A 16,799-nucleotide genomic window follows, 5' to 3' on the forward strand; every position below is an offset into this window, starting at 1 on the left:
TCTTCTTCTTCTTCTTCTTCTTCTTCTTCTTCTTCTTCTTCTTCTTCTTCTTCTTCTTCTTCTTCTTCTTCTTCTTCTTCTTCTTCTTCTTCTTTTGTGAGAACATACAAAATTTATACTTGAGCTACTTACGTTCCTGGTAACAGGGCATCAGTGCTATCTGAGACTACTCTGGTAAGTTCCTATCCATATTGTTCCTTTGGGGGATTTTTGGAGGATTTACTTTGTGACTATTGGTCAAATATTGATTTATTTCTTTTAATATTCTATTTATGGTTTATTTGACACATACCTTTTAGCATAAAAATGTGTAAACCAAGTTAAGTCAAGCTTTAATCAATTTGTTTAATAATACTCCTTTATGAATCTTTTTAATTGTCACTAGTTTGAAAGTGTAGTTTCTTTTCTACAATTAAATTTTCTTTTGTGTTCTATTGTCTGTTTTCTGTCCATTCTATTAGGCTTCTTAAAATGCATATTCATTAGTTGGGTAGTTTTTTCCTCTATTTTGAAGTAAAACCTAGCCCACTGCTAGTACTGTTAAGTATATTGAGTGGTCCATAGCCATTAATACTATAAAGTTAAGTTTATCCTTGTTAAACTGGAAAACTGTTCATCCTTTGTCTTAAAGCATAAATAAGTCTGATCAGGACATGTCTATAATTTTGTGTTTCTGTGCAAAATGTAAACCTGGAAATTATGCTTGACATTCATTCTCATTTGTTTTTTGTTTGTTTGTTTGTTTGTTTGCTGTGATAAATACCATTATCAAAAGTTACTTCTAGAAGGAAAAGTTTTTTTGTCAGGTTACACTATCAGGTAATAAACTGTCACTGAAGAGATTGGCCAAAGAAACTCAAGACCAGCACTTGGAGCAGAATTAATTGAGGAAGATTGCATACTAGATTGCTCTCAGACTCACATTTGGCCCACTTGCTGTGTTTACCTCTATCTATCTATCTATCTATCTATCTATCTATCTATCTATCTATCTACCTACCTACCTATCATCTATTTATCTACCTATCTATCATCTATCTATCTATCTATCTATCTATCTATCTATCTATCTATCTATCTATCATCTGTCTATATATCTATCAATCCATCTGTATCTATCATCTATCTTTACTTTGAATATTTTGCCCAAAGGTTTGATTTTCCAACTTTCCACCAACCATGCCATATATACCTTCCTTCCCTATTTACCCAAATTTGTATAACTTTAAAAAGTTCACTCAAACCTAACTTCTGTTGCTTAAATATTCTTGGATGTGTGGTGTTGTTCTAGTTACAGCTCTAGAGGCTATAGTACCTGGGAGAATGGTGCTAATAAATAAGGTAGTCTATAATTTCATACAAAAGCCAACTTTACTAAGCATCTCAGACAATGTATAACATGAGGGTTAAGAAAGATCATGTGAAAAAAATTAATCATGAGAACAAGCCGTAAACAATCATAAGAAAAAGCTACATGTGGCAAAAGTATGCTTTTCTCCCCTAAAGGATTAGTTAAGTGACTGCAGCTAGTTAATAATGAGTAATCTGAAGAAAAGAAAACCTCATCCATTATACCTGGGAGGAGCACAAAACACATTAAAAAATAAAAAAGAAAAGAATGTACTTTGAAGAAACTGAAATTACAAGGCTCTTGTTTCTCAGAGTGTTTCCACAAGCACTCAGAATATTCTCAAAAAAACTCCATTCCTGGAATGTGTTTTGACAGATGTGTGGTATTCTTCTGGATGTTAGTCAACTTATTAGGGATACATTCTTAAGATGTCTATCTCCCTATCCTAGCAGCTAGCAGTTGCAAATAGCTCAAAGTCTAGGGGTGAAATTGTGAGTCCAAACCCTTCTGCAAGCTGGAATTTGGTCTGGCTTAAACTGGTATTGTACATGCTGTAACAACACTTGTGAGTTAACATGTGCAGCTTTCCTGACTCCAGAAGATAATTGTCTTAGGATTTTACTACTCTGAACAGACACCATGACCAAAGAAATTCTTATAAGGGCAGCATTTCATTGGGGCTGTCTTACAGATTCAGAGGTTCAGTCCATTATCATCAAGGTGAGAATATGGAAGCATACAGGCAGTCATGGTGCAGGAGGAGCTGAGATATCTACATCTTCATGGAAGGCAGCTAGTGGAAGACTGATTTCCAGTCAGGTAGGAGGAGGGTTGTAAAGCCCATGCCCACAGTGACACACCTAAATCAAGGCTCTCAGTCCTGGCCATCTACTTCAACAGGGACTGCACCTTCACCAATGGCCTTCCATGACTTCTTACAGTCCCAAGCCTCAACTGTTCTGCATGACCCCTCCATGCTTCAAAACCAGTATCACCTGGGTGACTCTTACACATTACCAAATACAGCTGCTGCAGGAGGTAGAACTTTGGCTATCACTGGAAGACTGCTTCTTTGTGTTCTTAGAAAATACTTCCCATAATATTTCACCTCAGTGATACTGGTCTCTTCTTAATCAGCACTAACTTCTTGGCTACAGCTAACCAGCATCAATTGTCCCAGTAGTCCCTCTATTCTTGATTCTAAAGCCAGCACCAGATAGCCAAAGCTGCTGAGTTCTCCTGTTTGCTGGGGGCTGGAACATTTGTACCTTTTTCTATTGCATTATCACCAGCTTTCTGTTTTCCAGCTCCTTTACTCCCTAAACTTGTTTGTCCTGGAACTTGCTCTGAAGCTTGACCTTGAACTCAGAGACTTGCATGTCTCTATCTCCTGTAATGCTGGAATTAAAGGCATGTTCCACCATGCCTAGACTTATGCTTTTCGTCACCTAGAACCTGTTCTGTCTCAAACTTGTCTTGAAATCAAGAGATGTGCTTCATTTTTGTCTCCTGGGATTAAAGGTGTATACCAACAAGTATAAATATAAATTTAGGTGGGTGTTACCTTATACCAAGCTCACCACTTCCTTAATTTAATTTAATATTCTTGAACACAGAATTCAACTCCATTTTGCTTCTTGCTGCTCCTTAATATTTGAATGATATACTTTATATTTTTCTTTGTACACTTGCTATGCCTGTTTGAAACACACTTTATGACTCTTAACCAGAGAACAAAGTATCTGCTGGGCTTGTTTGAGACTTCCTTTGTCAGTGCAATTAATATAAATCCTTTTACCTTAGCTTCAGACAAACAAGGGCAACAATCAGCCATATTCTTCATCAAAATATAAAAAAAAATATCTGTAGGGTTCATATTGAAGTTCTCCTCTCAAACCTCTTGAGCCAAATCTTCACAGTTCAAATCACTCTCTGTAACAAATACTTCCATATTCCTACCAGAATGTCCCATTAAGCCCTAGTTTAAGTATTGCACGACTTTATAAATCCAAAGTCCATAAATCCACATTCTTTGAAGCAAAAGCATGATCAGGCCTATCACAGAAATACCTCAGTCCCTAGTACCAATTTTGGTATTAATTGGGATTTTACTGCTATGCACAGACACAATGACCAAGGCAACTCATTTAAGGACAACATTTAATTGGGGCTGGCTTACAGGTTCAGAGGTTCAGTCCAGTATCACCAAGGAGCATGGCAGTCTGATGCAGAATGAACTGAGAGTTCTAATTTAAGTACAGGCATAGTCAGAATGATAATTTTCTGTGCTTGTGCTTGTGCTTGTGCTTGTGGTCTCCTTCTAAGAATCAAGGAGCTGAGGTCATGGGTTATTCATTAATGGGACAATCAAAATGGAACCTGGGGTATTGACTGAATTGATATGTAAAATTTTAAAAAAAGTAAAAGTCAAAAAAACCCCAAAAGAACAACAAAAAAAACAAAACAAAACCAAAAACAAAACAAAACCAAACAAAAAAAACCTGGGCCTTTGATCTGTAAGAGATGAGCTAACCAGAGTGTTTTAGAATAGCAGGAGCAAGCTTTCCTAAGAAATCAGAACACAGAAATCAATCAAAAGCATTTTCTTCTCTAAAGAGATGACAATCACATGGTTAGTATCCTTTATTCTATTTTTTGTGAACATATATATATATATATATATATATATATATATATATATATATATATATATATATCTTTCTTACATATCTGGGAAGAAGCCAACTAGGGCATGGTGAACAACCTTTTGATGTGTTCTTGAATTTAGTTTTCAATTTTTTTGAGAAATTTTAATTCTATGGCCATCAGAGTTATTGGCTTATAATTTCCATTTTCTGACCATCCTCTTGTATTGATACCAGTATAATACTGGCTCCATAAAAAGAATTTTAAAATGTTCTTTTTCTATTCTGGGAGATAGTGTAAGGAATACTTATATTAGTTCCTTTTGGAGTGTCTGGAAGACTTATTCACTGAACTTATTTGTGCCTCTGCCTCTTTTTGATGAGTAATTATATTTTCATTATTATTTTCAAGTACCTGGATATTTTAGATCTTTTTAAATTATTTGCTTCATCATGATTTACCCTGGTAAGCCATTTACTCACTTCTTTTAAAGTTTTCATTTTTGTGGAATACAGGTTTTTAAAATAGGTTCTTGTGTTTCTCTGGATTTCTCCAACATCTGTTGTTATTATTCCCTTTTCATTTAATTTCATTAATTTGATTATTGTCTTTTGGTTAGTTTTACTAAACGTTTTGTCAATATTGCTAATTTTGCAAAGAAAAAAAATGCTTCATTAGCTAATTATGTTTTTGTTTGTTCATTTTCAGTTCATTAATTTCAACCCGATTTTGATTATTTTTTTCCCATCCTACAGCCTTTGGGCATTGTGTTTCATTATTTTCTAAGACCTTCATGTCAGTAATTAAGTTATTTACCTTAGACCTCACAAATTTTCTGATTTAACAATATAATCATGTAAAGTTTCCTAATATGAATGATTTCATTGCCCCATATATTTTGGTATATTGCATTTTCTTTTTCTATTTTTTATTTTTATTTTTAAATTTATATATTTATCTATTTGTTACATATTCATTTTACATGCTGCCTACTGTCCCCTTTTCTGTCATTCTCTCCAGTAGTTGTTCCTCCCAAAGCCCTCTCCCCTTTTCCTCTGAGGATGTGGAGACTCTGAGTATCCCTCCCACACTGGCACATCAATTATCTGTGAGGTTAGGTGCTTCCTCTCCCACTGAGGTCAGGCAAGGCAGCACAGCTAGAAGATTATATGCTACATACAGACAACAACTTTCAAAACAGCCTCCCATGCCAGTTGATCAGCACCAATGTGAAGGTCAAGCTAAACATCTGCTGCATATGTGCAGGAAAGCATAGTTTCAGTCTATGTATGTTCTTTGGTTGGTGGTTCACTCTCTGAGAGCCCTAAGGGTTTGGGTAGGTTGACTCTGTTGTGCTTTCTATGAAGTTCTAATCTTCTTCAGGACCCAATCCTTCCCCCTATTCTTCCATAAGAGTTTCCAAGCTCAGTCCACTGTTTGGGTGTGGGTGTCTGGATCAATCTGAGTTAGGTGCTGGATGGAGTCTTTCAGAGGACAGCCATGTTAGGTTCCCATCTGCAAACATAAGAGTCCCATTAATTGTGTCAGGAATCCATACTTGTATAGGGGATTGGTCTCAAGATGGGCAGGTTATTCATTGGCCATTCCCTTCATCTCTGTTCCATCCCCCATTCTTGTATTTCTTGTAGACAGGATAGGTTTCAGGTTAAAAGTTTTGACAGTGAGTTAGTGTTCCTATTGCTTCACTGGGGTTCCTGCTGGGCTACAGGAAATGGCTTCTTCAGGTTCCATATCGCAAATGCTTTTAGTCACAGCTAAGGATACCCCCATTGATTTTTGGGTGTCTCCCTTATCCTAGCTGATCCTGAACTGCCCCCTCTAATTGCCTTAGGGTTAGGGTTCCATTTTATATCAACAAAATAGATATGTTAAAAAAAAACACTCAAGAGATAGCATGTGCTGAAGGTATGGAGGAAGGTAAACACTCCATCATTGCTGGTAGAAGTAAAAACTTGTACAACCACTTTAGAAATAATTTTTTTCTCAGAAAACTGGGAGTAGTCCCACCTCAAGACACAACTATACCACTGCTTGCCATATACCCAAATGATGCTCCACCATCCCACAAAGACAATTATCTTCATAGCAGCTTTATTAATAATAGCCAGAAACTGGAAACAACCTAGATGTTTTGCCACTGAAGCGTGGATAAAGAAAATATGGTGTATCTACACAATGGAAAAATATTCAGCTATTAAGAACAAAGACATCATGAATTTTGCAGGCAAATAGATGGATCTTGAGAATATCATCTTGAGTGAGATAATGCTGTCACAAAAGTATATTCATGGTATCTGATTACTTTAAAGTGGATATTATCTATACAATACAAGATACCCATGATGTACCCCACAGACCCAAAGAAACCAAACAAAAAGGAAGGCACAACCAAGGAGGCTTAGAAGGGGTGGGCTATATATTTATAAGAGGCAGATGGAGGGTGAAAACTGGGGGGAAGAGTAGATGGGGAAGGCAATGGGGAGTTTAGTGGATCAGGTGTTGTGATGTTTTGTATATGCTTGGCCCAGGGAGTGGCACTATTAGAACATATGGCCTTATTGAAGTAGGTGTGTCACTATGGGTCTGTGCTTTAAGATCCTCATCCTAGCTGTCTGGAAGTCAGTATCCTGCTAGCAGCCTTCAGATGAAGATGTAGAACTCTCAGCTCTTCCTGCACCATGCTTGCCTGGATCCATGTTACTACCTTGAAGATAATGGACTGAAATTATGAATCCACAAGCCATCCCCATTTAAATGTTGTCCTTATTAGAGTTGCCTTGGTCACAGTTACTGTTCACAACAGTAAGACCCTAAGAAAGGTGTGGTGAGAGACAAGAGTGATGCCAAAATGGCAATGACAGTGAATGGAAATCTGCAACTGACAGTGGTATGGAGGTAGGGGGCATTTCTAGGATAAGACAGAGAGCTGGCATAAAGGAGGTAACCCAAGAGTCAGTGGGGGTTTCCTTAGCTGTGACTCAAATACTGGAGATATGGAACCAGGAAAGGCCATCTTCTGTATTTAAGCAGGAACAGTAATGGAACAATAGGGACAACTCATCCACAAAACTTTTAACCACAAATTTATCCTGTCTATAAGAAATGTAGGAACAAGGCTTTGAGCAGAGACTGAGGGAATGGCCATCCAATAACTTGCCTAACTTTTGACCCATCTCATGGACAGTTACTAGTACCTGACTATATTAATGATACTTGCAGACAGGGCTCTAATACAGCTGTCCTCTGAGAGGCTCCACCCAGGAGCTGACTCAGCCAGATGAAAACACCCCAAACAGTAGATGGAGCTTGGAAACTTTTATGGATTAATGGGTGGAAAGATTGTTGTTGCCAGTGGGGATAGGAATTTCTTAGGAGTATTTAATCTTATTTTCAGGCCAAAGCATTCCTTCTGATATCTTATGTAGGGTTATCTCAGTCATTATACATTTTTAAAATATGTTTTTAAGGTCTAGATGTCCCAGTTAGGGTTTCCATTGCTGTGAAGATACACCATGACAAAGGAAACGCTTATAAAGGGCAACATGTAATTTGAGCTGGCATACAGGTTTAGGGGAATCAGTCCATTACCATCATGGCTAGAAAGCATGGCCATGTCCAGGCAGGCATGACTCTGCAGTAACTGAGAGTTCTACATGTGGTTCTGAAGGCAAACAAGAGAACACTTGCTTCTGGGCAAGTCGGAGAAGGGTTTAAAAGTCTATCTCCAATGTTACACACTTCCTCCAACAAGACCGCATTTTTTCCAAGGCCATCCCTCCTAACAGTGTCACTCCCCGGGCCAAACATATTTAAACTACCACATTCTAGTTCCTTCCCCCCACATAGGCATGTTCATACAAATAATCCTAGCCATAGCATATTTCAAAATAAATTTAGTCCAACTGCAAAAGTCCCCACAGTCTATAACAGTCTCAACAATGTGAAAAGTCTAAAGTCTCTTCTAAAATTCATTCATTAATTTAACTCTAATAGCCTATAAAAGCACATCAAAAAACAGATCACATACCTCCAACATTATAGGCTATACATAACCATTACAAAACGTCATTGTGAGAAAATACTGGATCAAAATAAGACAAACAAAAATCTCAGCAAATTCCAAACTGTATCTTCATATCTGATGTCAAAGTGCTCTTCACATCTCCAACTCCTTTCATCACTGTTAACTGCAACAAACTTATTTCTTTTGGGCTGGTCCCATGCCCACTTCGTACCTTTCTTCAGCAGGTATCTCCTAGCCCTGGCATCTCTAACATCTTGGGATCTATGAAGCAACTTCAACTTTTTACCTTCTTTTTCCTATGTCTGGGATCAACGTTTTATCTTCTGGATTTCTCCAAAGGCCTTGGGTCACCTCCCCATATCTGTCATCTGTAGCACTCTAGGCTCCAGTGAACTACACTACACTGTTGCTGCTGTTCTTCATGGTTATACCATGGTACTGGTATCTCCCATATGCTGGGGGCTTCTGCTGCAACAACACTTCACCAACAGCTTCTCATATACTCCCTACAGGGTTCCAACCTTCAAATTCTTTCATGACTAGTTCAGTCTGGGGCCAACAACTGAAATTAAGGCTCTACTTTCACCAGTGTCCTCCTCTGGCCTCACATAAGGACAAGTCTAAGCTGCTCTCCATGACCCCTTTATGCCTTCAAACCCAGTACCACCTTCATGATTCTTACACATTAACAAGTCCAGCATCAGCATGCTGTACAACATTCCTCTCTCTAGAACACAGCTTCTTTGTGCTCTCAGAAAATATGTCCCAAAGGATTTCATGTCATTGATGTTAGTCTCTTCTTAACCACTGCTAATTTCTTAGCTCCAGCTATCCAGCATCAATTGTCCCAGTAATCCCTTCTATTCTTGACTCTAAAGCCAGAGCCACATTGTTGAAGCTGCAGAGTTCTGCTGCTTGCTGTGCCCGGGACACTGGAACATGGGATCTTTTTTCATTGAATCTTCACTAGCATTTTTTTTTCCTTTGGTTTTTCGAGACAGGGTTTCCCTGTCGAACTCACTCTGTAGACCAGGCTGGCTTCGAACTCAGAAATTCTCCTGCCTCTGCCTTCCAAGTGCTGGGACTAAAGGGGTGTGCCACCACACCCTGATCTTCACTAGCTTTCTATTTTCAATGATTTCATTAACTCCCTTAGCCTGGTTGTCTTAGAACTTGCTCTGAAGACTGAACTTTAACTTATAGATCTACATGCCTCTGCCTCCAGAGTTCTAAGATTAAAAGTATGGACTACTCTGTCTGGACCTAAAATTTTCTTTACCTGGAACTCATTCATTACTCAGAGATCTCTTTGCCTCTGTCTCCTGAGATTAAAGTTGTGTACCATCTTGCATGGGCCTAAGCTCTTTGAGGACTCTATACCTCATGATATGGATCAAAAGCCTGTATATTCCAGGATCTTAGGTGTATGTCCTCCATTTTCTGGTTTGTTGTTTATATCAGATTAAGTCAAAACAGAAATTATAACTAGGGGGCTGGAGATATGTTTCTGTGGTTAAGAGCACTAACTGCTCTTCTGAAGGCCCCGACTTCAAAACCCTCTAACCACATGGTGCCTCACAACAATCCCTAATGAGATCTGATGCCCTGTTCTGGTATGTATGAAGACAGCTCCAGTGTACTTCCATATAATAATAAATAAATATTTAAAACAAATAGTTTAAAAAAGGAAAAAAGAAAATAATACCAGATAATATGAATAACATGCTGTGAGTCCCCTTATTCAACTGCAAACATATAAATCACAATCTTCACTGGGTTTGATCTTGCCCCAAGGTCACACTCCCTTAATCTGTTTATCTCCTTGAACATATGATTCAGCTCCATTTTACTTCCTGGTACCCCTTTATGGCTTGAATGATTTATTTTGTGTTTTTCCTTTCAGTGTGTTATGCCTAATGAAAATGCTCTTCATAAGTGTAAGCCGCAGGGTAAAATCTATGCTAGGATTTTTTATGACCTCCTTCTTCAATACAACCAATCAGGATCTCTTCACCTTAGCCTCAGGCAGACTCCCCAGAAAATACCAAAAAAGGAGCTATATTCTTCACCAAAACATCATAAGAGCAATCTCCAGGCAACATGCTAAAATTTCTCTCCTTGGAAAACCCTCAAGCACCACTGTCTTTCATATTCCTGCTAGGATATTCTATTTAGCCCCACTTAAAGCATTCCATTTCTTCCCAAAGCAAAATTCCCCAAATCCATATCCATTCAAACAAATACTTTGTCAGGTACATCACAGCAATAATACAGTCCCTGTTACCAAACTTCTGTTTTAGTTAGTGTTCCCATTGCTATGAAGAGACACCACAAACAACGAAACTCTTATAAAGGACATTTAATTTGAGCTACCTTATAGTTTTAGAGGTTTGGGAAAAGACTGGCTCCTAGGCAGCTGGGAGAATGGTCTCAAAACCTACTCCCAAAGTGACACACTTACTCCAACAAGGCCACCCCTATTAATAGTGTCATTCACTGGTCCAAGCATATTCAAACCACTACAGAATGTTTTCCATTCTCCTTCAGTTATGACAACTGTTTCACTGATATAATAGTCTGGCCTAGTGGCATCTCTGTGTTTTCAAAACATGTAGAATCATAATCCAATCCCTTCTGTTTTTTTCATATTGTCCATTGTAAAATCTGCTATTATTATGATAGGCCTCCTTTCATGACTCAATCATTTCCTTTGCTACTTTCATTATTATTTCTTTTGTTTCATACACTTAGTGTTTTGAATATTATACAATATGGAGAGTTTCTTTTTTGATTTTGACTATTTTGTGTTCTGCATAACTCTTGGGTATTATTTGATATTTTGTTCCTTACAGTGGGGACATTTTCATCTATGATTTTGTTGAAAATATATTCCATGTTTTTGACCTGGATCCCTTCTCAATCGAAACCTATTATTTGTACATTTGGTATTTTTATAGTTTCTCAGAGATCCTCTAGGAGATTTTGTCTATTACTTTAATTGTTATTCTTTGATTCAATCCCCTTTCCTTGTGTTCTAGTCCTGATATTCTCGACTCCTTTTGGTGAAATATAATAGATGAGGCTTTCCTTTGAATAATTTAAATTGTTAATTTTTTTCTTGTTTTCCAAGTCTTATTCAGTTCTTGCTTTTTACAGATATTTTATCTCTTTCCTAAATTATGTTTTAGTATGTTAAATTATCTACATTATTTCATTCAACTGGATTCTCTGTCATTATTATGGTATTTGTTCATGTCCTGCTTACTCCTTTGTTAATATTTATTATTATTATTTTGAAATCATTGACTTATAAGTCATCTAGATCAGTTTTCTCAGGGCTATTACTAGAAGAAGATTAATTTTTGGTATATATTTAGTGTTTTGGTTATTTGAGATTGTGTATTTACAGTGAAATATCGGCATCTGGAGTTAAGTCACTAGTGATATATCTTGGTATGGAAATCTTATCTTTTTGAATAGGCATTTTAAGGTTTATGTCCTGTTACTCCAACTAGTAAGATGATTGATAAGCTATGTTGATGTTCAAATGGTGTTTCAGAAGTAGTAATGCATCACTTCATGCTAAGTGAGGTTTCAAATCTCAGGAAAAGTCTTCCTGTAGTGTTATAGGATTCTTAGTCAATGTCCATAAGGGTGGAGATGGGTACTTAGGAATATTCCTATGGGAATGGGTACTGTTGGTATTGTCAATGATGAGTTTGGGATCTACCTATATAAGAAGTCCAGGTAGTGTTGCTCAGAAGACCAGTACATGGTCTTCAGGCCAATCATGAGAATGCATGGACTTGCTAGTGTGAATGTGGTACCCTTTCTGGATAAGAAAAAAATGCTCTAATTTCAGAGTTGGGTAGAGCTGGAAAAGGTAGTTTAGGGTCAGCCTAGAGGTAGGATCCAGTGTGTGCATTGAGTGTGAGTTAAATTAGTGTAAGAATACTCATCTTTCTAATATAAATATGAAACTTATTAGAGGAGTGCATGGACTTAGCATCTTGTGTTAGGGTTTTGACCAGAGGAGTATAGTAAGAACCACAATAGGATGAGCCAGGTAAAATGGTCTTCTGGCAAGTTTCATGATTGAGTGGATTTACTGGTATGGGTTTAGTGACCCCCCCCTAGAGAGGGACCATCTTCACATATTTTAGATGGGTGTTGTAGGTGGTAAGAATATTATCTATGCCTAAGAAAAACCAGGAAAGTGGATAACACTTGAAATGCAATAAAGAAAATACCTAATAAAAAATAAAGGATCATGTGTGTGAATCAGGGATGAGTGTAGTTTTCTAGATAGATGTACTTGCAATGGGTGGAAGATTTGTGTTTTCTGAATAAGGATGGATTTATGATTGTTCTCTGGGGATGGATGGGGTTGATGGAATAAACTGGGGTACATAACCTGAAGTGAGGCTTAGGATATGAGACTAATTGAGGGGTGTATGGAGTTAGCACCATGTGTTAGTGTTTCAACCCGAGGAGTATAGTAAGAACCACAATAGGATGGGCCAGAAAAACCATCTTCTAGCAAGTCTCATGGTTGAGTGGATTTACTGGTATGGGTTTAATGATAGTCCTATAAAAGCTATAGTTTTTTTTGTTTGTTTGTTCTTTTGTTTTGTTTTATTTTGTTTTGTTTTGTTTGCTTTTTTATAGCCCAGGACCACATAGATAGGGATGACACTGCCCACAGTGAGCTGTGTCCTCCCCTGTCAGTCATCAGTCAAGATAATTTCTCAAAGATGTGGCAATGGGAGACTCTGATCTGAGAAATCACTGAATTTAGACACCCTCTTCCCAGGAGACTCTTGATTTTTCTCAAGCTGACAATAAAAATTAAAGCAGGGCAGTGGTGGCACATGCCTTTAATCCCAGCAATTGCAAGGCAGAGGAAGGTGGATTTCTGAGTTTCAGGCCAGCCTGGTCTACAGAGTGAGTTCCAGGACAGCCAGGGCTATACAAAGAAACCCTTTCTCAAAACAAAACTACCCCCCCCCAAAAAAACAAATAAACAACAACAGTAAGACAAAAATTAAATTTTAAAATGTCAAATCAAAAATTATTTCACAATATACTAGTGTCTATCCTTTTCAATACTCTGATAGATTTGATCAAGTTACTTCATTACACATTTAGTGCTAGATTTGTTTCATTTATGAATAATTCTTGTAATATTACAACATTCATAGTTTCTCCCATGCAGTGTAATCATTTTATTACTTATATTTTTCATCCTATAACTTTTTATACATGTATTTAATCTCATATCATCTTAGTAACTATGATACCATATTTACAATAAATATATTTAATCTCATAACAACTTTGTAATTATTATAGTATTTGATATTATATTTAAATTTATATCTAGCAACTGTATATGTATCATCTCAAACTAAGCTAATTCTAGTTTTTCAAAGAAATGTTTGTCTTGGTTAATTCTTTTTTCAAGGTTAGGTCAGATAATTTTGGAATTATAAGTTTCCTAGGAATCATTCCATTTAAAAATAGCAGTCATCTCAGGCATGTTTTTCAGATTACCCAGAGGAGGTAACCTATCTCGATCTTCACTCTCAACATGTTTCAGCTTCATCTATAAACTGCCATACTCTGAGGATTGTGTAACCAATCCTCTCAAGACATTAATATAATAATCCCTTATGGCACTATACTGTAACATGCAAAATTAATAATTAGTCTAATATTATTATTTTCACTCTGATGATCTTACTATTTTCACAAAGTAAGTGAAATTAATATGGATATTTATTTTGTACATAAATATATTGAGGTTTTGTATTATATACTACAATTAAATTTTCATCTATTCTTTGAGTAGACTGTATCCTTTATATGTTATAATGGTCTAACATTTCCACTGTGAGAATATACTGAATTTGAATGGGTTTCAGTATCAAGTTGAAATGTCCATAATTTATTTGTGCTACAGATCTTATAATATTGGGGCAATAATTCACATAAATATGTAACACAAATTCTCACATTGATAAACGTACTATGGAAATATTGCAGATTTCTTTCACTCAAATGGTAAGTAAAAACTTAAAATGCAAATATAAAAATCCTTTATAAAATGTTAGTGGACAAATAAATAATATATCAAATACATTAGGAAGGCTGAAGATACAGATGGAACATATACAAAATGGCATAAAAATCTCATCTTCCTACATAACAGAAAAGAAATGAAAATAACACCACGTAATAGTTTAAAATGTTCATATGTGAATACTGATAACACAAGATAAAATATTCCACTCATCCACATTAGTTTTGAACACATGTAAACTGATGATCAGAGAAAACAAGAAATTGAATGATAATTTAGGTTACTATTTTTAGAAAAGACATTTATACACACATACTCATATAAGAGTTTATTAACAACATGATAATGCTAATAATATCTAAGACTCAGTATGAAAGCTGCTGACCTTTTATTATGAAGAAATATTTGTCATAGTAAATAAATATCAGATACATCCAGCATGGTCACTGGTGAAATTTTTACATTTTTATATGGAAGTAAATTGAAAAAGCCTCTTAATAAGTAAATTTTTCTATATTCTGAAATTCAGTTGACAGAGATGCTAAAGTTCATTTCAGTGTTGGTATATATTTAATAAAAGAAAGGTAATGGAAATAGAAAATTTTTCTAAGAATCAATTAATGAATAATTAACATTTTTATTTTTCAGCACTGAAAGGCATATTGAGATAAATCAGCAGTTCTCTGGAATTTTTTTGCTTAATTATTGCAGAATCACTTGAACTAGAAAAGATAAGGTCAACATCAATAACGGCAGCAGTATTTACTAGCTCATCACATCACAGCTCTAGATCAATGAATGCTCACCAGTGTCAAACAGAAAAATGCTACAGATAGCACGATTTTGAAGTTGCCCAGATTAAGGAAAAGAGACTTGATTCTATGAGAAGTACTGTAGCAGATCTAGCCTGTGACTAGATTTGAAGATGAGTACATTTGAAGAGATTTCTGAGGAAGTAGCACTTCAAGTTGTGAGCTCTGTCTTACTTACTGAGGACACAAGCAGGAACCTCATTCTTTGCCTTCAAAATGAGGCTGATGAAGTGGAAAATCCTACTGAACCTCTGCTTAAGAGGCCTTGTTTGCCTCCAGAGGTTGATTCAGCTCCTTGCATGCCAGCTGGTGCATTCCCACTACAGGAAATACAGCAGAGCTTTGATTTGGTCACAACCACAATGACAGAAATGACAGATAAAGAGCTTATTGCAGGAACTACGATGCCATTACAGATTTTACAGGATGAAACCCCAGATGAAGTATTTTCATTGGCTAAAGAGGAAGAGTCAATAGTTACCCAAGCATGGGTCACAAGTAAAGAAGTTAAGAATGCTCTAACCAATCAAGGACATAAATGGAAGCAGGGGATGTGGACCAAGGAAGAAGTAAATATTTTGATGAACAACATTGAACTGTATATGAAGGAACATGGTGTAGATAATCCTGCAGAAATCATTTTTAAGATGTCAAAAGGTGAAAGAAAAGATTTCTACAGGTCTATATCATTGGGTCTGAATCGACCTTTGTTTTCAGTTTATAGAAGAGTGATCCGAATGTATGATGACAGAAACCATGTGGGCAAGTACAGCCCTGAAGAAACAGAGAAGCTGAAGGAGCTCTGGCAGAAACATGGCAATGACTGGATAACAATAGGAACCGCCATGGGAAGAAGTCCATCTTCAGTCAGAGACCGGTGTCGACTGATAAAGTATACTTGCAACACAGGGAAATGGACTGAAGAGGAAGAGCAGATTCTTGGAGATGTGGTTCATGAATTGACATGCACTGAAGTGGATGAGAAAGTTACCCAGGGTGTGTGTTGGGCAACAGTGGCTCAACGAGTGGGTACTCGCTCAGCAAAACAGTGTCGTGCTAAATGGCTCAACTACTTGAACTGGAAACAGACTGGAGGTATTGAGTGGACAAGGAAAGATGAAGTCACTCTCATCCAAAGGCTAGCAGAGCTTGATATATCTGATGAAAGTGAAATTCGCTGGGATGAAATAGCTAAAGGATGGGAAAGTGTTCGTTCACCACAATGGCTGCGAAGTAAATGGTGGATCATCAAAAGGCAAATTAAAAATCACAAAGATTTTGCATTCCCAGTTCTATTAAGATATCTTCAACAAGAATATGAAAGCCAGAATGCCAGCCTCAGATTTTGGGAAAATACAACTGGATCTGAAATATCAGACAGCAATCCTGATATCAGTGCTCAGCTAGTCCCCTTTGGAGTCACAAGTGTAGAAGATAATACATCTATTTGTCCAGTCTCCATGACAGGATTGCAAATTTCATTCCAGCTTGTCCCTAGGCCCTCAACAGACCTACTTGCTACTGTTGTTAACTCTGAAACCATTAAACTTCCCACTGGATCACAGTAAATATTTGAGATTCTCCCTTCTTTCCATTTTTGTTCCATTCCTTCAACTTGCATCTATTTCCTTCAAACAAGTTTAACTCATGGTCTTTTCTTAATTCTGACCACGTGTTCCACAGTAAGCCTGATAGCTGCTGCACCTGCTTTTTGTAGCCCATCACATTACATTCTTTATCCTCCAAGCATCCTGTTGAGCACTCCAGTCAATTACACCTGAAATGTCACATACAAAGAATTACATGTTGCTGAAAATGGCATTGTTTTTTTCCACATGCCAAGCAGAATAGTGACATCTATAT

General features: G+C 36.9%; 1 pseudogene; it reads left to right on the plus strand.

The window, feature by feature from the left end:
- Window positions 1-15,049: 15,049 nt before the first annotated feature.
- On the plus strand, window positions 15,050-16,504 carry LOC110314478 (annotated as a pseudogene).
- The last annotated feature ends 295 nt before the right edge of the window (window positions 16,505-16,799 follow it).

Source organism: Mus pahari, chromosome X, assembly GCF_900095145.1.
Source record: "Mus pahari chromosome X, PAHARI_EIJ_v1.1, whole genome shotgun sequence".
NCBI classification, from domain to species: Eukaryota; Metazoa; Chordata; class Mammalia; order Rodentia; family Muridae; genus Mus; species Mus pahari.